This window comes from Drosophila simulans, chromosome 3R, assembly GCF_016746395.2.
Source record: "Drosophila simulans strain w501 chromosome 3R, Prin_Dsim_3.1, whole genome shotgun sequence".
Lineage (NCBI taxonomy): Eukaryota > Metazoa > Arthropoda > Insecta > Diptera > Drosophilidae > Drosophila > Drosophila simulans.
Genome location: NC_052523.2, coordinates 19673996 through 19695797, shown reverse-complemented (window position 1 = coordinate 19695797; position 21802 = coordinate 19673996). Strand labels below are relative to the sequence as shown.

General features: G+C 42.3%; 1 protein-coding gene across 1 annotated transcript in view; it reads left to right on the top strand.

Moving 5' to 3' along the window:
• The first annotated feature begins 434 nt into the window (after positions 1-434).
• LOC6729234 (myb-like protein AA) overlaps positions 435-21802 on the top strand; it is a 64960-nt gene continuing 43592 nt past the window's right edge. The window contains exons 1-2 of the mRNA XM_016174872.3: positions 435-1800; positions 19825-19895. The gene's annotated coding sequence lies outside the window, so the exon portion shown is untranslated. The remainder of the gene's footprint in view (positions 1801-19824; positions 19896-21802) is intronic.

The following is a 21802-nucleotide window of genomic DNA, read 5'->3' as shown; positions in this document are numbered from 1 at the left end:
GCTAAGCCAGTCGCTCTCCACTGGAAGGCCGCACAGAGAATGGGCTAAGAGAGCGAGATTCGCGATAAACACGAAGCAACGAACGACGCTGGCAGCAATCGGTGCACAACAGGTTTTCATGGCTTAGCGCTTTTAGCGGCTTTTTTTTCCAGCCAGAGAGTTCGGGCCGTGTTGCTGTTGTTGTTGTTGTGGCTGAGGTTGTGGTTGTTGGGGTGCTGGACTGTATTACTCGGTCAGTCGGTCTTCGAGAGGTTGTTGCCTGTTTTTGCCGAGAGATCTTAACGTTTTGCAACTCTGCTGTTGCTGTTGCTGCTGCTGCTTCTCCTGCCGATGTTGCTGCTGCACCGGCACTGCAACGTGTTGCTGTCGCTGCTGCGCCGCTGCTGCCGTTGCTGCTACTGCAGTCGGGCTGTGAGCCGATTGCAATTTTTATCCTCTTGCAGTTTCTGTGCGACTTTCTTGCGGGACTGTTTAAGCTGGTTGCGACTGCGCGCTAAAATACGTTCGCGATTTTAGCTGAGTTTGTATTGAGTTTTCTCGTTTCGCTGGCGAATCGCGTGCGCGTTTTTTGTTGTCGCGTGCGCGCGTTTCCAGGGCGTTTTGCGTGCGATTTTCGTCGCTATTGTGGACCTGGCCATTGAACTGCGCGGATATCGAAATGGAAATGCTTTTTTCGTTTGGGGGCCGAATGAAAATGAAAATCCCGCCTGCAGCTGGCACTCAAACTTAATTTGTTACTGTGTGGCTACCTACTGAAAATAGTGCTCGTAAAAAGTCTGGCCAACAGTAAAAAGCCATTCAGTGCGGCCATAAAACCAAATCAAAACATATATGCCAGTTTGTAGCCTCATATGCCCTATGCCAAGACAAGACTAGCATACATATAAAGTAATATTAACAAAAGACAAAACTCGTTTCGATCGCCGACAAAAAACAAAAATATACGAGAGTATAAATAAATAAAAAGGCAAATTAAATTAAATTTATTTTTAATTACTCGCTGGCCAAAAGATCACATAAAGAGCGTGCAATAAAATATTTGTATCAGTAAATTAATTATATTGTATATAGAAAAACATGTTGCAATAAAGCGGTCTTTTAATGACACACAAATAAAGAAACAGAGGCTCTAACTAAGTCTCCGATTCAGCTTCACTTCAATCTTCTCGCCGGGCCAAAAAACGAAAGACTTAGGCAACGAACGCGCTGCCATTTTGTGGTGTCATTTGTTTGCAGCAGATAACGGCGCTTCGGGCGCCTCCGAATTGCCAAGTGATAGCAGCCGTAACAAACTAATTGACAACTCAAATCCTGCCGGACCGCACAAAAAAAAAATAAACTTAAATACAAAACAAAATAAAAAAAGTTTAAAAGAAACAATTGTTAAACAACGTTTCGCCTGCCACTCGGACTGTCGGTTTGTCGGCTTGTCGGTTTGTGGACCTGGTCCCCACTTCAATCAAATCGCTTCGCTGCCCCGAACGACGACAATTGCCAAGTGTGCCGCTTAATGTCTTCAAATGCATTTCACCAACACAGCCTGGCTGCTGCTGCTGCACAACAACGAAAAAAGAAGCTGAAATAAATTTGCATAAATATTTCACTTGCCAGTTTTTGCTGCCAACCACATCCGCGTTTTATAGATTGAGCCTGGCTAAGATATCCGAGTGTGTGAGTGTGGTATCGCGTGTGTTTTTGTGGCCTTACTACTGCGAGCAGCGATCACAAGGAGATTCTGGGGGAGATTCCGATTCCAATTCGGAGCAAAGAGCCGTCAAAATCGTATTTGCCCTGCCGCAGGTGAGTTGTGCTGAACCGGAGCTTAAGTCGAACCGTTTGCTTCGGTTTTACGCGTTTGTAATTGCATTTTATGTGCAACTGCCGCCCATCGAGTGCTTGGCTTTTGCCTTTTGGCCAATGGAGATTTATCAATTAGCAGAGACAGCGATTTCAAATACAATTAACTGACAAGTCAACTGCCGCTTTTGTTGTTTGACCATAAAACCGTTAGTTAAAGCATTTTTAACTACAATTAATTGCTATGTTTTTCGAGCAGTGAGAAACTGTGCGAGTGAAAACTCCAGCATGGCTCTAAAAATAATTTATATCCAGCCTGGCTTATGCTAAACCCAGAGTGCAGCAACAACAGCAATAGCAATAATCAGAGTGAGCCATAATTACAAGTTCAGTTGAGCAATTTAAATAAAAACACTTCAACACTTTAACAATTGACGCGTCCATATGGTCGGTGGTGCTGGTGGGATTGTTAAGAGTCTTGTGATGCAATTTATTGGAAAAGCGATTTATTTTTTCTTCCTCCTGTACAATTAAGAGGAAATACAGCTGTGAGCAAACGGAGTTTTTTTTGCTTGTTTCATTTTATATTGATAATTACAATTGCATGAGGCATTAGTGCTTCGCTTTTGGAGAGGAACTGGGTATGTTGGTCATTGCTGATGTTTGGCAAATAATGGGGCTTTTAATGATTAATCAAACACAGGTATATGTCTCGCTTTGACTAAACGATGCTTAATGTTAGTAATTACAGATTTTTATTTGTGGTTTGATGGGGGCATAGAAAATTATCAGTAAATTCTGAAGTATTAGTTTACTTGCTCACTTGTATGTATTCAATTTTATTTATCTGAGTTGTATAGCTTAAAAAATGTTTAATCTATAAATCAATATTTTTAAATAGAAAAGGTAGAGTATTAATTTGAATCTTTTGAGGCTAGAGCCTGGAACATCGCAAATTAAAACGCCTAATCAGCTTTGAAGAAATCGCATTTCAAGAGTGAAGAAGAAGAGAGGCAGGAATAATGTTTATAAATAAATATGCAAAGAATTATTTAATACTCGATTCTCACAATTGCGAAACGCAAGTCACGAGATCCCCAGCCACCAGGGCGTGTGCTTTTAAGGGGCAGGGGCCAAGAAATTAAATAAAATTTATGGCCTGCAATGATGACGGCAACAACAACAGCTGCATCTCAGACACAAAACTAAAAAAAAAATACGAAGCAACTACGATAACAACAATTGTTTAATTGCCGAGCTCTGACAAAGAAATCGCCAAGTGGCTGGGACAAAATGCGACAAATGAGTGCAAGAAATGCTGGCCAAAGTCGCAGTCTCAACGATTCTTGGTAGTCTGCGAGTTGTTAATTGTGGACTCGGATGAGTCAACAAGAAATTTTCTTAATAGCTGTTGTTACCGTTGCAGCTTTTTCCTTCTTTTTTAATTAATACTTTTTTCTGCCGCCACTGCTATAATTTATGAACGTTTTTTGCGGACTGCTGCTGCTGGATGCAATTAATTGTGACTGATTCAAAGCGTTGGTAGCGCGTTGCATTTGATTTGCTTGGCCAGTAATTGTACTCATTATGCTAGGCCATTGTTGTTGCTATTGAGGTTTTTTTCCCCAACGAACGCGTCATTACACATGTCGTCTAGACCGAATGTCTGTCGATCTGTCTGTCTGTTTGACTGTCGTTTAGTCAGTGAAGCTGTCAATCTAGTTGGCTACCGATTAGCCACCACTTGCTGCCCTTTGTCCACTCGATTGATTGTCATCGATGACGCACTTGGTTGACATTTGCGTGCTGTTGCCACAGCGATGTGATGTCATAACTGAAAATGTCACGCATCTCATGGAATCTGCTGCTATCGTTCTAGCTGCATCGAGTTCGTTGCCTAAGTCTTTTGTTTCGCCACTCCCGCGCATTTCTGGCTTACACTGCCATCGATTACCGCAACCCAAAAAGCAGCCGTAATGAGGCATGCGCAAATATTTCGCCTATTACTCAACTCCAAACCAGCCAAGCAAACAGCACAATGGTCGAAAATCGATGACTATAAGACGTTAGCAGGCGCCAACTTATGCATGCATACGTTTTCAAGTTTCCCCCATACCATACCAAGCCATACCATCCATTCAGTCAGTCAGTCTTCTCGATGTGAAGAGTTTTCACTAATTTCAAGCCGCCGCAGAAACAAAACACGCGAATCGAAAAGCAACGGCAGCGGCAGCAACAACAACATCAACAATGATAGACAGTGCTGCATAAATAAAAGTAAATTTAATGACAAGCAAAATATTTCTTGTCATGCCTATCAGATTACAAGATTTCTATATGAACCCGCTGACGATTCACCGCATAGCAGCGCCTTATACAAATTATATACGTGTTTGCCTGTGTCGTTAGAGCATGATTACTGGCTCTCCAGAAAAGACAAACCGTACAGTTACATGTGGCCCAGTACATGACAAAGCCGTTAGTGTCATTTGAATGCGAATGTTGCAAATGTTACGAGTGCCTGGCAACGCCAGGTGATGATGCTGTCAGGGAAGGTGTCCCCACTTCCATAAATCGCCGCCAGAAACAGGCTTTGAAAGAGCCGACATGTCCAAACTGCAGGTTATTTTGTAGAGGATAACCCATGACATCAAAACTCATACATACATTTAAAATTGACCCAGTTTACACTGACTAAGCCTAATCTTCACAAGTTCAACTTGAACTGCAGGAAGCACTGAGTTCCCATCTATTTCGCTTAATTGCCTTCGAACGGAGACCTCCGCAGGGTGAGAAAACTTTTTGGCCATTACAAGCCCAATTGCCAAGCGAAAATCAATTTCACACATTACAACAGAAACAGATCGAAACGAAACGGAATAAAGGCCACGAAAATTCATACTTCAAGCCAGACACAAAGACGCATGAAATCGCTAATTGTGTGAATGAAGGGCCCAGCCTATATCTATAAAAAAAATATATTAACAGATATATACTTAGAAATATAGGCAGAAAAACGCCCTGGGCCGCCACAATTATAATCGTAGCGAATTCCCAGGCAACAAAGGAAATTTAATTACGCCGCATGTGGCAGGGGCAGCCCTTTGAAATCGGTTTTGGTCTGTAATCAAGTGAAAAATTTCCAAAAGGCCTAATGAATATTTTTAATCGAGCAGAAAACTGGGCGTGATCATTTTATGTTCGTCTGACTCTCAAGAAAAATCAAATTTATTTAAATATTAAGCGCTAATGATGTCTATGAAAGCAGGTCATCAGCAATTCCATTTTGGCAACTATTTTGTCACTCACACCCTGACAATGGGGAAAACTGACAGCGCTAATTAATTGTAATTAAGAATGCTCCTTTTTCAACTTCCCCTAATTGGCAGCCGCAAACTTGTCCAACGAATTCCGCTGGCTCCCCAAATCGACTATTTTTCGACTTTATCAGCGCAAAGCCATCGAGCAGGCGAGCGGCACATTCTATGTTTATTTAAATGGATAATTTGCTTAATTAATTTTCGAGTTGAAAAGCTTCGCATTCATCAATTTAATTAGCCGCATGTTTGGCTTCAAGCCTGTGCGTTTATAAATAATTTATAAATATTGATTTGACAAAGATGTGCGGCAATAAAAATATGTGAGCTATTAATTAAGAAAAACGCAGTTCGACGCTCAGTTTTCAAAGTCGAAACGCTCAATATCGAATGTCCCTTGTGAGGAAGTTTGGGCCGCATTAATCTTCGCGACAGCTTTTGGCCAAAATTCCGCAGCAGGCGACAGCCATTAATTTCACTTTAATGGGCTTGCAGCAAAACTCGCAAAAAACAAAAAAAAAAATTATACAATTATTGCTTCGTGTTTCTGTTTATTAGGTCTTACGAGCAACTCCAGACAAAGGCCACAAAAGATCGAATTGAAATTAGTTTTCCTTTTGTTTTTGCCAGTCAGTTAGTCCATTTCATTTGATTTATTTTCCCTGCATCCACGTCGCTGCGATTTGCATATTTCTCGTAGGTGGTTCAATGAACTTGCTGTGGATCCGCGGGGGAGAAGTGTGCCCGGTGGGGGCGTCGTTAGATGAGGCGGCTGTGGTGGAGCTGGTGGTGCTGTTGGTGGTGCTGAGACGGCGACACTTCCAGCGCTTTCGGCTTGATTTGGCTCGCCTACGCGTTAATTTGAGAAATTTGCAAATATTTGCATGAAATGAGAAACGAAACGAAACCAAAGCAAATTCAAAATCAAACAAAGACCATTTTTTCTATGAAACAATAAATACCCTATTAGAATATTATATCTATTTTAAACAGCATTTAAAATTAACACATTCTTAACTCACCAAATCAGTAATAACCAAATTTAAAATTCACAAGTCTGCTATTTAAGAATTCCAATTATGTTTTGAAAACGCTGCTAGAAATGTAATGAATAAAAATGTTTTAAATTTTGCATGAACATTCCCATAAATATGCAGGGTAGCAATCGGATTGCACAATCGAGAAGTTGCTGGATGTGGCATTAAATAAATAACGCATTTGCGAAGCCATTGATAATGTCAATTTGGGCAGTCGGCAGGCAGACAACAATTGCAAACATTTTGCCAGCCCGGTAATTTCTATTAAAGCATTTTCCACTCGCCTAACGAGTTGGGACAGTCTGGGGACTTCCTTTGCCTGGCTTCATAGACTTTAGTTTAAAGGTTTTAATTGCAATTGAGTTTCGACATGAACTGCGTGCATTTGCGCAATGATTTTCCCGATAGTCAGCAACATCCATGGGAAGCACAACAGTAGCTAGCGGTAGCAGTGGCACCAAACTGCAAACGGCAGCTGGGAGAGTATCTTGGCTAATTGATAATTTCATTAATTTATGCACTTGATGCCAACAAACTTTGGCCACTGATTGAGATATTGGCAAGCGGGAAATGCTCTGACAGCAATTTGCCTCCGTTTAGCATTGCTCGCTAATGACCGACTTGGGTCGCTCTGACCCAAACCCATTATTACCCAGAGCCACCTAACTCATAGCCATTTATCTATATACATATCCATCTAGCTGTCTATAACCGTCTATCTACCGGGCAGCCTTCGCGCTAACCCCATAAATCCATTATAGCCCGCAACTGCCTCAATTCTTGTTACGCACTTGTTTGTGTGTAATCTAGAATGCTAATTAAGCTGCCGGCATTTGTTTGGTTGCTTAGCATACCTTGTGCTTTTTGCACGCACTTTACATACGCAGGAGGCTGACTACGTTGCTCGATCTCGGTCTTGCATTAATTAATAAACGTCGTGATGTCGCTTTTGAAGTGTCTGTCATTATGAGATCAATTAATAGGAACAAAATTCTAGATCAAGGCGAGAATCGACAAAAATGTCGCACAGCAAACGCGTGCGTGTTGTTATTGATCGACACACCGTAGATATGGACCCGGGATTTTTCCAATCCGAATCCCATACGTAGTACGCGGATCTATTGCCGCAGACAGCACGACGTTAACGAGAATTATTACATCATCGCAATAGCCGACAGCTGCAATAACGAAGGCAAATTGAGTGGCCACACATCAATCATCCTTCCCAAATACACGCAGCTAATATCTATTCATTTTTAGTAGTCAGTTAAGCTTTACGCATAAACTATACGCTTTCACCATTAAATAAAACTCAAATCTTTATAGCTAAAGGTACACCAGTACTAACTTTATATTAGTCCTGTTTTGCTTTCTTGTCTTGTCTAGATATTATTTTATGCACCCTTGATCTTAAGCCGTCCTCATAGGTGGTTTTACATTTTTCCCAGTGCACAGTAAATTTATTTTCAATTTAAAATAAACGCATTTTTTCACCGCCTTATATTGCTGTGGCTGCCGCTGATGCTGTTGTGGCTGTTATAATTAATGTTGCTGATACGCGAAATGTTGTTGGCCGGGCTGTTTGTTTTGCTGTTTGTGGATATTGCTTCGATTCGATGTTACAAAGTTGCTCGATTTTGGCGTTGGCCGCACTTGTGCTATGTACACAGTTGTTGGCGGTTTTATGTTACACACAAATATTTGCTATACGCTATTAAAAACGGAGCAGCAGCTACACAAATTTGCCTTGCAAATCGCATTTTATATATGTTCAAGCGTTCGAGCTTTTGAACTTGATTTTGTGGCGGCGGCATAACAAAAGTCACGGGCCATGGCCTGCAGAGCGAGGGGGCGGGCGCGGGGTCAAGTACAACCCGCTGACCAAATGCAGCTGCGCCTGTGCGTGAGAACTAGCTGGGGAAACAACAATAACAACAACAGCGAGCTGCCTTATATATATCAAGATTTGAGATTTTTGCATTAGAGGCTTGTGTGTAAGTTTTGTGTACTTGAAAACTGACGCCGCACGGCTAGCACGCATTTATTTGTTGTAGTCCAGCACGGCTGGTTAATAAATTTCGCGATACTTATCAATTAGCATACGAATTACATGCCTTGCAATCATAAATAATGCGTGTTTCAAGCAGGAGGCAGAAATCAACTAGAAAACGCAAAAAGTACCCAGAAAAACCCAAAAGCTATTGATGCATAAATTTTGATTGCTGCTGCAGTTGGCGTTTTTTATTCGCTTTTTTTCTATTTTCCTATCAATTTTGGGTGCATTTTAGATTCGTTGTAATTTATAAACATTTCTACACACTTTTGACTCAAAGGTGCGTGTTTGATTTGCCTCCGATTAGGAATGACAAATAAACAACAAATCATGCGGCACGAAACGAATGACTAAGGCAACGAACTTGATGGCATGATCAAGAAGTCCACAATGGCTGGCTGATCTCCCCTCCGCCACCACGCAGTCCACCCGCACTCGGTTCGTTCCTTTTCCCGCCGATCCGCTGATCCATGGCTGGAGTCTCATTGTTATGCTCGACACTTTTGCGCTATATTTACAAATTGGGCCAATAAAATGAACACCAAGACACCACCACCGACCCGAGACCAGAAATGTAAGGCCATAAAAATTGAGCTGATAGCGATGGAAATAACAACAGTCCACCGCTGATGAATTTTTATGCATGTTTATATGACGGTCATATAAAAGTCGAGTCTAGAAGTCAATGATTGTTTAATGAAAAAGCGGTTCAATCGTGTTTCCCATTCGTTTCGGGGCCTCCAGGCGGCGGGGGAGTCATTAAAATGCCCAGCAAATAAATCAAAAACTAGCTCCGAGACCCACCACTTGATTACGCTAGATGGGCCCAAGCAAACTCCGCCCGCTTCGTTAGCACATCACCTGCTGGGCCAGGGCAGCCACAAAGATGTCAATAATGCGCTAATCTCCAAAAATACAAAAGGTGCGGATTAAGTTATTGGTAGTTATACTTATATACGATGATATCTGAATACGCATTCGGTTCAAGACGAAATTATCGCAGTGTACAACAAGATGTTTGGGTATAAATTATATTTCATTATTTCAGTGTAATTATTTCTTAAGATATACAACTTTTCTCTGTGTTAGACCTCCTTTCCTGTTTAAAATCTTAAGTACAGGATGATACAAATTGTACAAAAGTTAAACTGTAATTGACTACCAAAACTTGCCATGTCATTCTTACCAAGAATTTATATGGAGCATAACGGGGGAAAAACATCTTTTAGTGGGTTACAGAGATCTGCGCAGTGCCATGGTATTATTCACTCAGCTTGAGTGTAATAAAAATGTTTGCCATGGGATTACGATAGATAGATAGATGGATGGATGGATGAATGGGGATGGAGATGGAGAGAGCGCTAAGCTGACACGGCGCTGGGCACGCGCTAAAACGTTTGGAAACCGAAAACGTTGATAAATCGATCGATCTGAGCCGAGTTCAATCAACGCGCCATCTGAGCGTGTAAGCCCCTTTTTGCCACCGCCCCCGATATCTGAGTGCTTATTGAATATTTGTGGGCTGGAGTCATGCCGCATACTCATACTCGTACTCGTACTTGCTCATATCGCCTATCTGCTGCTCCAGATCTGGATCTGAATCGGATTCCGAATCCCAATCTGGATCTGGCAATCGATTGCCGTGTTGTCAGCCCGGCGACACTCGGCTCCATGATTTATGCGTATTTAGATACTTTTCGTTGTCGTTGGCAGGCATTTAACGCATGTAAGCGTGTGGGTGCCTTTTTCTGAGGCAATTACGCCCACAAACTGATTTTCGATTTCGATGATATTGGCAGCGCATTTGAGTCGTAATTCGTACGGAAATTCCCACATTTTTGAGACTGACTCAAAGAAATTCGCAGAGTTTTATCGCTTCCTTTTGTTGTTTTCTTTTATTTCACTTTAGCTTTTTTTTCAGTTTTAAGCTCTGATAATTAAAAGGCAATAAAAATACAGGCAGCCGAACTCAGCCACCTGACGACTCATCCGGCGGGCTTAGAGCCATGACTAAGTGACGGCAAGTGCTCCTAATTGGCCACATGCCAAGTGCCACTGAACGAGAAGCTCGTCCTAAGCCTTTGGCTTGTTAATTTGCCAAATTGCCAAACATCTCGTACACTGGCAGAAGGGATTGTGGCTTGAGTGCTTCCTGATTTCGGCCAGGAATGTGCTAAGAGCCAAGGTTTTTCCAGCTTTTCTTCGAGTGCCAGCTTATCGCACCGATGCTGGTCTCGTGGCTTTTATGATTTTTAAAAATTTAAGTCACGCTTTAGGCAATTAAGTGCCTCAACACCGAACCGACCGAGTGCAGGCAGTGTGGCCTCCTTAGACAGGTGCTGCCCTGCTCCTTTCGTTCGGAATGGAACCAATGAAACCGAAGGGGTGTTGGCTTCCTCCTTCTTTGCCAGCAGACCCCTGCTGGATCTGTATTTTCTCACCGCAATACGTTTGTTTGGGCGACATGAGTCGCATTTGCAATTATTTTGCGGCTCATTAAAGTTTTAAACACGTCGCTCACGTAGTGACGCGTCTGTCAGACGGCTGCCATGTAGTCGAGTAGGCACCCTCTGCCCGCTCCCACACCCAATGGCTATGTGGTTCGGTGGCTCAGTGGCTCGGTGGTTCGGTGGTTCTCTGCTCCTCCAGCCTGCGAAAATGTCATTAAAATCTCTGGGGAGTTTTACGGTTTTGGCTGCTTTGATTTCGCTCTGGCTTTGGCTACTTTTTCTCAACGTTTTTCGTTTGCGAAATCGAATAAAAGATTTCTTTTTTATCGCTCAAGAGTTGTTTGCTGAGCATTGTTGTTTGTTCGGCTCATGTCTGGTTTTTATTTTATGATTATTATAAATTTAATTTTTTTCAAAATTGCCGTCGCCCCAACAAAAGACTTAGGCAACAAACCTGGTGCAATGTGTTATTTTTTTTTTTTTATTTTGTTTGATATTTCAGCGCGGGTAATAAATGATTTATTTTGGCTTGTGTTTGCCGACGCTGTCCGTTGCAATTAGTTGCAGTTTAATTGAAACCGGAGCAACCGCCCAAAAATGTTTTATTTTTTCTACCGGAGCTGCGTCCGTTTTACTCTTCCCCTATCTTTCGGGCCGATCGGCCAAGGCTGCGGTGTCAGGCTGCATTAATGTGTCGGCCTGGTTTTCTGGTTCAAGTACGTTTCCTTCGTTGACGTCGGGCAAATTCCATTTCATGGCCATTTGCATGGAAATCGCCTCGTCGTCTTCCGTTGTCAATAACGATTTCCATCATCATCATCGTCATCAGCTGCTGCTGCTGCCGCCGCATGCTGCTGCTGCATCATCCTGTCCCCGGATTGGATTCGGGATCGTGTGTCTACCACTGAAAGTGGAATGCGAACCAGTTTTGTGGCAGCTAAGATCGGATCTCCGTTCCCCCCACCCAAAAGCCCCTTTACAGAGCCCCAACTGGCGTGCAGTTTTCGCCAACTAATGAAATACATATATGCAAAAAATCAAACTAAAGACTTTGCCCCGTTATCAGCCGCCTGTATTTCTCGGAGTTTCCCCCATACGCCGATTTCCCCTCGCCCCATTACGCTTTGTTATAGTGAACATCAACGGAACGGTTTTCGGGTCTTTTGTCCCCAAAATAGTATGCATAATTTATGAGGCACAGCCCGTGGTTGCATCGCTTTATTATGCTAATGTCGCCGGTGGTAATTTGTTCATTCCGTTTCTGGCCAGCTGGGCTTAGTGTCATAATTAAGCGGCTAATTGATTTGTTGCAGGCGTTTGTTATTATTCCGTTTTATGAATTGATTGGTGATTAGTGATTAGCCAAGGCTCGCCAAGGTGCCAACAGCTTCATCAATCAATTAGCCACGCCGAGATGTATTTCCCCGATTGCGTGGCTAAAAGTAAGACAGAAAAATTAAATATAGAAAAAAAACGCCTGTCCCGACTAAACTGCGAATGCAATCGCAATCGCAATGAATTTGGCAATAGCTGGACACCCAAAAGAAACAGCAACGGAAATGCCATAAACCATATAAAAGAGAGCAATGATTAGAGGCTGCAAACTGCGACAGCGACTCTAGCAGTCGACCAGTCTTGAAGTCTTGACCACGTCGTCGTGTCTGTCCTGACTTGGCCATAAGTTGCGGCTGCGCTCCATGATGTTGGCCAGAGTGTGTGCCCCCGCGAGAGGTCGTCCAGTCAGCCAGAAAGATCCGGCTCGGGTTTTGGCCCAGACTCCGCGACTGCAACTGCGACTGGGCGATGCTTGTTACAAATATTTTAAAGCGCTTAATAATATGCAGTTTATTATTGTTATTGGCATCGTTGCGGCACATAAAACATGCAATTGGCATTATTAACGCCATCGGCTGGGGTCGTTTGGTTGTTCGAGGGAGTCCGCAATCCAAATCTACTCCTTTTCTGCTGATTTTTTTTTCTTTTTTGTTTTTTGTGGGGCGTGTGTGGGAATGCTGCAACGCTGATTGATTATGCTCACTGGCCAACTGGCGTTTGTAATATAATGTTTTTAGCGTTTCCTAAGCAACCCAACCCAAAACTTTGTTCACACCTGGCCAGGGCATTAATAAACATCGAAATTAACCGAACTCTAATTAACAGAAATACATTTGAATATCGATATGGCGGCATGTCGGTCTGGTGATCTGGGGTCGCATTCGGCACGCAAGCGACATTGATTGAATCAAAGGAAACCAGCCGTTGCTGGCTAATTAAAAGCAAAAGTGTTGCTAATAAATATTTTTATATAATGGCTTCATAAAGTGCGTGATTCGGTCGGGATCTGCTCTAGCGGAACGCGAGTTGAATAATAAAGCTCATGGCTCCCTGCTCTAAACACGATTATGAATGCGAATAGGATTCGAGATTGAGTTTGGGTTTGCATTCGAGGTGCATTAGTCTAATGAGCGGACCGAAAAGATTTGCGTGACTTGCCAAAATCGTTTTTTTTTTTTTTCTATATCGAGCTGTTGGCTAATTCTTCAACTCCTTGAGCTGTGGGCGTGATGTAGTGCAAATTCGATTGCATTATGCTTGTTCCAGCAAGAAATTCAATTAAACTTCATATGGGCTTTACAACTGAAATGTACACCAATGAAAGATATCGTTTAGATATATACTAAATTATTTGTATAATATTTTGTAGTATTAAAGAATACAATGTCACTTTAATAAGAACAACAATAATCAGATGAAAGAGTTCATAACATGTTGACCTCATTCTATGGAAATTTCCACATTTAAATGAAAAAGCTTTTTATTGAGAAATCAAATCAACAAATTTCAATCTATTCAAACAAAATCCCAAACTTGTTCTATCGCCTTTGAGCCAATATCCAGATTAAGTAATTAAAACATTCAGCACAATCAAACCATTCAATGATCTCGAATCCAAACCTCGCTTAATCCCAGTCAATTTAAGTTACCACACGAATTTTCGGCTTTTATCTCGCAGTTCACCTCTTTTCGAGTGCATCTCGTGGTGTGAGAGATGCAATATATTTCTGCACTGCTGGCTGATGACTGATTTCGATTTCCTTATTGCCAAATTGCTGGCTTTCAAGTAAGCCGCCATTGCCGCCGACGCGTCGCTAACTGCGTGCAAATGCGGCGGCAACGCGGCGTATGCGCATTTTTAATTGCCCCAACATGTTGCAGCGAAGATTGGCAGCACCGCTTTTATACATTTTTTTCGATCATTTTTTCCATAGCTTTGCTTTTTTGAGGCAATCTACCTCTCTGTCAAATCGCTTGCGGCGCGGCAAATTAAAATTGACATTTGAACAGCTCCAACTCCGCCGCGTTAATTTCAAATGGCTCACCATTTTTGGGCAGGCAGGCGTTTACTTTTTTATTTTCGCGCACTTTATGAATTATCAATATGGAGCCGCCGCCCCGCGGATGACACAAAATGTGAACTGTTACTGGTCAACTGCCGCTTTTGGTCTTTTTCGGCGGCTTTTCGCAACGCAGGAAATAGTTTCCATCGCAGCCGCTCCATATAAGGTCTAAGTATTTGCCAAATCACACGCCACACAGTCCCCCAAAGACATTGCCGTCGTCCAGTTTGGTGCAGAGCAATCTTTGTGGTATTCCAGGAGGTCAGGGGAATAAGGGGTATCAATGCTGGGACCAAAGCTAGAGCTCTGGTCACGATTTTAACATTTTTGAGCATGCGCAGTGCGCACCCCAAAATTTTGCAGCGTTTGCCCATTAATTTTCATTGAAAACGTTTTCATATTTTGCCACAGTTTTCAGTTTTCTCGTCGTTGCCCCGGACTCGATTGCTGTGGTTGTTGTGGCCACATTTTGGTATAGCACAATATTTTCATTGTAGTGTTTTGGCATATATTTATGTGCCGTAAAAAATGCGATCAAGATAGCAGCCAGGACCAGGTCCAACCCATGGCCCAGACTGGCTTTTCCAAGTACTCGACCAAGTACTGCCCACATGTGCACTCACAAAAAATGCAAAAAACAAAACACAATTAACATAAAATTCGCATGTAAAGATCTTTAAATAGAAGAAGGAATATACATAAGTTAACATAAGTGATTAAGAATCCGTTTGAGTTTTATTGACAGTATTTTGATCTAATTTATTGGCCACCATATCTGTGTATAAATATGTGTTCATTGAGCTTTACAACTATTTTCTGAATTAGCATATTTTTTCTGAGTGATAGCTCTGCGGTTCAACTTTGCACTTCAATTGCGGCCCGCAGTTTGGGGGCGCTGGTGCAAATTAATGGATTCATTCAGCATTTTGGCAGCTGCGGCTGCGCGGCGAAGTTCAATGTTTATGTTAACAACTTGGCACCTTTTGGATGGCCGCGGGAGCTGGCGGAGGGTGTTCCTCTTTTAATTGAATTTCTTGTTTAATTTATCAATTAGAGTGTGGCCTTTGTTAATTAAAGACTGACCGGCTTAAATGCTGGCCAAATTAGCGGCCAACTAGCATGGCCATTTGGGACGCAGTCAGGAAACAAAGAAACCACAAATTGACCGGACTGTTATTGTATTTTGTATTTTGTATTTTGTTTTCTTTAGAGGCTTTATTCTCTCATTTTCGGGGTGTGGACCAGGGCGAGTCCCAGGCTCTGCCGAGAAACAAATGCTAATTATATGGCTACCGAGTACGTTTCCCCTACGAAACGAAGCTCTTATTGATTCTCGACGCTGGGCAAGGTTATGATTTCGCATTCGCGTCTCTTTCTATGCTCCTCCAGCGTCAGCCACGCCCCTTTAATTGCCACCTAGCATTTAAGTTAACTAACTGTTCATAAATAGTTATGGCATACACGGTCGGTCAGCCGGGCATTTGAGCTAAAAACTCAACTCAAAAGCCCGGCTGCGCCCACAAAACTTGGCTCAGTACCACAATCTGCAGTCATTGCAGGCCAACTTCGTAGTGCCTTTTTTTCTTTAGGTCTTGCCATTGTTAGCGCAACAAATTTATTTTCCCACTCTCGACTGGAGCTTGGTTTTTACTGACTCTGCTGCTGCTGCTGCCGCTGCCATTGCCTAAACAAAAATTAGTTAATTTAGCGCATTTTGCTGGATTTTAGCACTGCTGCTGCCAATTTGATTTGCGGGCCAATTGCTGATTGCTTTATTAACCGTTAATTCGCCGTGCGAGCCATGTCCTTGGTTCGAAAAATATGGCTTCCGCAATGCTTAAACAAAAATAAATTATTAATGGTTCCTAGAGTAAATATTGGGATTGGTGAATATGAATTTAATATGTTTACCCGAAGCAAAATAAGGCGCAAATGGATTTCTACTTGCAGGCTTGGCAAAGCTACAGGCTATGCACAAAACATTTAACTTAAATTAAAACAAAAATCTTATTAACGTATCTCAAGATGGAGGAATATAACTAGGAAACATATTAAAGTTGAGAGTAATAATTCAATTCAATTGTATATTTATAATAACAATACATTTTATTATAGGCAAAATTCTTGAATTGAATTCTGTATTTATAATCAAAAACAAATTACCTCCCATTTCATTTACAAAGATGCACCATTCCGGTTCCCATTGTCAGCTGAGTTTTCTCCTTAATTAAATTATGCGTCTGCTCTTTGAGATTGGTCCAGCCCGAGTTTTCCCAGCTTCATAAATTTCCCAAATGCAAAGCGGAGCAAATGCAGCCTGGTCTCAGGCTCCCAGGCATAAATCAGATGGCTGAAAAGAGACCCCACACACAATTGAGCCCGAGGGGCGGCATTTCATTCATTCATGCGTGGATTGTTCAGATCTGCCCCAACATTTGGAGGTGTCGTTTATGCAAATACGCCACGTCAAATGCCACAAAAACCGAACACGCCCAACATGTCGCAGTGGATGTCAGAGGGCGTATATGGCGGGGCCTAATTGCCCGATATATGTGGCTGGAACATAACCTATTGTGATGCAAAAATCGAGATAAATGCAGTCTCTCTTGAGAATGAATGACTGAGTGTGTGAGTGGCGCATTTGCATAAATTAAGCCACTTGAAGTCGATGCTGAGATGTGGATATCGATGCCGTGTGTCAATCAGCGGCGCATGCAAATCAATCAGCCAGCCGATGGACAAGTTATTCGTCATACACCTGACAGTTGGCCACAATTTATGAGCCATCAGCAGGCCACTTAACAAGCGCAAAGGCACAATAACAATGGCCATAATAAAAAGTCAACAACAAACAATCGACCACAAAAAGTGCTTCAGGTTTGCATTGCTTTCGATGCGTTATTAGGAGATGCGTTAATCACACTTATTTATATCTATTTATGGTCACTGATTGCCCAGCCCTCCAAAAATATAGCAAAAAAAACGGTATAGTAGGCAACAAAAAGTGAATGTTTTTTATGCTGAGCTAGCTATACGTCAGTTGCCCCGTCGAGTGGTACCATCCCATACAATTATGACTTTACACTTTGTGCCACCTTTTGGGTGGTTTACGATCCGGCGGTCAGCGTTTTATGGCCCATCGTTTAGGCCCGGCTAATGGCTGTTAGCTTTGAAAAAGTGTTGACACTTTACTCGAGACCCTCTTTTTTTAAGCCAAAATATCAATAAATGCTCGTAAAACGTAAGCCCCTCAAAGAATGTGCCAAAAAATCAAATCTAAACGATCTGGGTCTGTTCATTTCATTTCCGTTTCTCGTCTAAAGGAATCTAAGAGCTGGCATCGTGTTAATGCTGTGCGAAGACGGTCCACAAAAGGGACCAAGCTCGTGAATCGACTTAAGTATTGTCAGGGGATTAAGCATTAGTTGGGACTTGTTCTCGGCTTGTATGTGAGAGATCTGCATACGATTATTATATGGCGATTTGAGTGGGCTTGCGGTGAAATCGTGAATGAATTCGATCGAACAGAAGTCATGAATGAATACTGCTATTGTGAATACTTTTACTACCTAGAGTTCATTCACTAAGCTCTAAAGTTTTCTCTCTATTTTGGGCAAACTATACCGGTAAGAAATTCAAGCACCTTACAAAATGACTTGCGCCCATTTCAAAGGCAGAGACCCCACCCATTGGGAAACCCATAAGGAAAATGTAAAAACTCAAGCAAAAAATAAGCGCTCCGACCATTTTGGCAATTTGGAGCAGAGCAGGCTGCAAGAAATGTTGAAATACTTAACAAAATCCACAAGTAACGACAACAATAAAAAATAAACGAACGTTTTTATAGCTTTTCAATTGATTTTAAAGTTTTTGGCGTGCAGAGCAATAAATAAAACTGCGTACGGCGCATTATACAATAATAAATCTCCGAGACCCAGTCGCAAAGACCCATTCGATGTGTGAGTGCACTTGTGCGCCAATACTCGCCGATATTCGCAGGTATTCGTATTCACAGGTATTCGCAAAAAGTGGGCGTGCTGCGTGTTTCGTTGTTGGCAGCGCACTTTGCGCATTAAAATGCCGCGCATGCGTGCCAAAGTGTTGCAACGTCAGTCAGCCAAGTCACCAAGTGACTCGAACTTGCCCCGCTCCCTTCGGCAGGATGTGGGATCGAGATCCAGATCATGTTGAGCAATATCCCAAAACAAACAAAAATCACTTCTGATCGGAAGCGATCCCCACACTGCCACACTTTTTTGTCCCTGTAATTAATGCCGCACTTTTATTCATAATAAATTCACTTTAAATGCATGTTTTCTCGCGCATTAAAAGCGCATAAATTAAAAATCAACACCCAAATGCGTCAACAGGCGTCTCGCGAGCTGCGTGTGGCAGAGTTTCATGGCGTTTTTGGCGGGGATTCGGCTGGGACGTGGCCATGGCCATGGCTGCCTCATCACTCATACGCAATGAAGACATTTATATGGCAAAAGCCATTTAGCGCCAGCATCGTTGTCGTTGACGCTTCTTTTTGGCGCCACCAGTAGCAGTTGCTCAAGGCAGGGGTGTGGCAAAGAGGGGCATTGAGTGTAAGCAAAACTTTGGTGAATCCCCCAGGCATCACACAGCATCAAATTAATTTGACATATATAATAGCTGCACAAATCAACACAACTTCTTCTAGCAACAAAGAAAAAACTCACTTAACATTCGATTATTGCATTTTAAAATGAATGGGAAAATGTTAAATTATTAAAATCCTATTAACAGCCACACTGTATTCGCATAAGCAAACATCTCATTTTAATAAGAACACGATGGCCACGGATTTTGCATGTCCAAAATAAATATACTTTGAAAAGTAATTATAAAATTCGGGGAATCCAATAAAATCTCCTGGAAAAAAGTGAAATTGTATACAACGCTTGATAAAATGTATAATTCATTTGTTCGGCATATTTTTTATCATTATCATTTTTTATCAAATAGTACGATATATTATACTTATGTTGCATCATTGGCTATCTACTGACGAATAAAGTGATACCCCCTCTACGGCACGCCCATGCTTTGGGCCTGCTCACGCACTGGCCAGCTTCTTTTGGCCATCCATCCAGCCGCCATCCTCCATCCACTCATTCAGCTAGCCTGGCCTATTGCTTATCTGGCGGACTTGGCCATTTTCTAGCCGCGACACAACACACGCAATGGGCGTCGCCGGGCACCTGTTGCAGCGGAGGCACTTGCTCTTGTCGCCCGATGAAATCAGAGCAAGGCAAGACACACACTTTGTATATCTGCTGCAAGTCCGCTCCATGAAGTGTATATACATATATCTACACTCAGGCAGCGTGTATCTATGTGATGACAGCGACTTGTGCGTTGGCTTTGCCTGTGGAACATGTTAATTCGAGTGTTGCATAAGGGGGAAAAACGGGGAAAATCGGAGTAACGCTACATGGCAGACCGTTGGCTGGAAGCTGCGAGTTGGGAGCTGAGATCTGAGAGCTGGAAGCTGCTCCTTATTTTATGTAATTGCCAACTAAACACTTTCGGGCTTAATGTCCCCTCTACGCCCCATTTCAAAAGTGGCTCGTCGTTTATGTCTAATTAAAATTGCTCTGCGTGCCGGGCGTGCCAAACGCTAAACTGGTGCTGTTTTTTTTTTTTTGTCTCTGGAACGGGGTGTACTTATATGTACTTATATGTTAAGTGTGCTGATTTGTATTAATTATAACGCTTTAATGTGGCTTCGCTTGAAACTATTTGCAGTGCTCTACAACTACTACTCATTGGCATTTCCTGCGCGAACACATTCTTCCTGCTCCGCTGGGGCAGCCAAAGTAAGTCAATAAATCTATGCAAAACTTATTATAAATCATATGACAAACTGCGAGCGGGCATTTTAATTACCTGTTTTGCCACACTGAACCAGCTAGCTTAATAAGCCGCCTTAATTTGGCTTAATTTGCGGGCGGCCACAGGGTCGTATGAGTAACGTTTAATTGCAGGCCAAAACAAAGGCGGCCAGCCAAGTCGCAAGAATTTCAGCTGGAATTGCTCATTACGAACGGGCCATTCCTCGGAAATAGCTCACAGTAGCTGGCCGCCATAACAATAACAATAATAATAATTAAAAACCAATTTTTTCTTACTTTTTCGCTTCGTTTGTTGGTTCGACTGGGCCGTTAAACAACATCTAACTGGGCTATAAACACATGCCACATACATACATGTGTGTAGGTAGGTGCCTACTATACGAATTTGCTTAGTCAAGCGACCATAAACGGCGCCCGAAATCCAAAAAAAAAAATATATATAATAATAATAATAAACTGGGCGCAGCACTTTGCCCCAGAGAAAACCGAAAATTAAAAACATATAGATCTGCGAAACAGATTGCAGCTAAATATTATTGCAATTAATAATTTAGCAATAAAATTTAGCACCCTGGACTGGAATTATAACAGCGGCTATTAACAATTAAGTCTTGCCACTTAGGCAGATGCCAACAGCAAAAAAAAACAGTAATAATTCTTACAAAAAACTACAAGCAATGGCAAAAAATGTCTGTCCAAATTTTCCGGCCGCCGCATTAGCAACTGCAATTGTTGCTGCATTTACTGCTGCCACTGGGGTTAGGCAACAATTAAGCAATTTTCATAATTACAAACAATGACCAATTTTTTGACACGCTTGCAAAGCGCGCAAAATTTTTTTGATTTTAACCAGCGGCAACCTGCGGCAGCAAGCGGCAACAACAACAACGGCCAGCAGCAACATTGCCGCAGCAAGTGCAACAGCAACTGCAGCGGCGCAAAACGCTGATTTGTGCCTGGTCGGCAGTTGATGCATGTTTAATCAGTTTTGGCTACAGAATATAGGAAAAGTTTACTTGAGTTGTCTGTGGTTGTAAACTTTATGCTAAACGAAGAGAATTGTTGCCGTAGGGACTTAATTTTTACATGATCAAGTACATTATTTCTTGCAACTTAGCAGTATTTATAGGAATGAACTAAATTACAATTTGTTGTAATGAAACAAAAAGCTATTAGCTACTACTCATACTTCGAATACTTCTTTTACTTAGATCAAACAACCAATATTGTAAGGAACGGTGATGATTTTTTTTGAAGTGCTACTACAGTTAAGTAGCCAAATCTCCCGAAAAGCGCATGTTCACATGCTACATGGCTAAATGGCCAACAATCGGTTGGGCTGGCGGCAGGATGAGGGGGATATCGCAGCTTCCACCTGACAACAATCACGTGCCCAGCAAATGAGCGGCAGACAATTGACCAGCGGCTGCCACCGACGTGTCGTGCATTAGAGTTGAGATTGTGGAAATAAGGGGCGGGGGGATGTGGACCGATTTATATAATCAGCAGCGACACAAAACGTGGCAACATACTGCAAATAATTCGCCGCTTTGGGCAATCTAAAACAATTTGCGTTTTGTGTATCGGACAGGGAAACACCGAAAAAATACGAGAAACGATTGCAGTTTTGCCGTTTGGGTCTCAGCATTTTGCGTGCTGTGAGATTGGGCAATTGAGTGGTGGTCAGTGGGTGCAGTGCAGCGGCTTTTTGTATTCATTATTTATTTCGTTTTCGCCGGACTGGGAGACATCTGAGCCACGTTGTCCCACCCGCAATTAATGCATAATAATTGCAAACGAAAACCGAGTCGAGTCAGCGAATCGAGTTGCCACAAAATGCGGCAAGTGTTGCGAATGCAAACGGGCAAGTC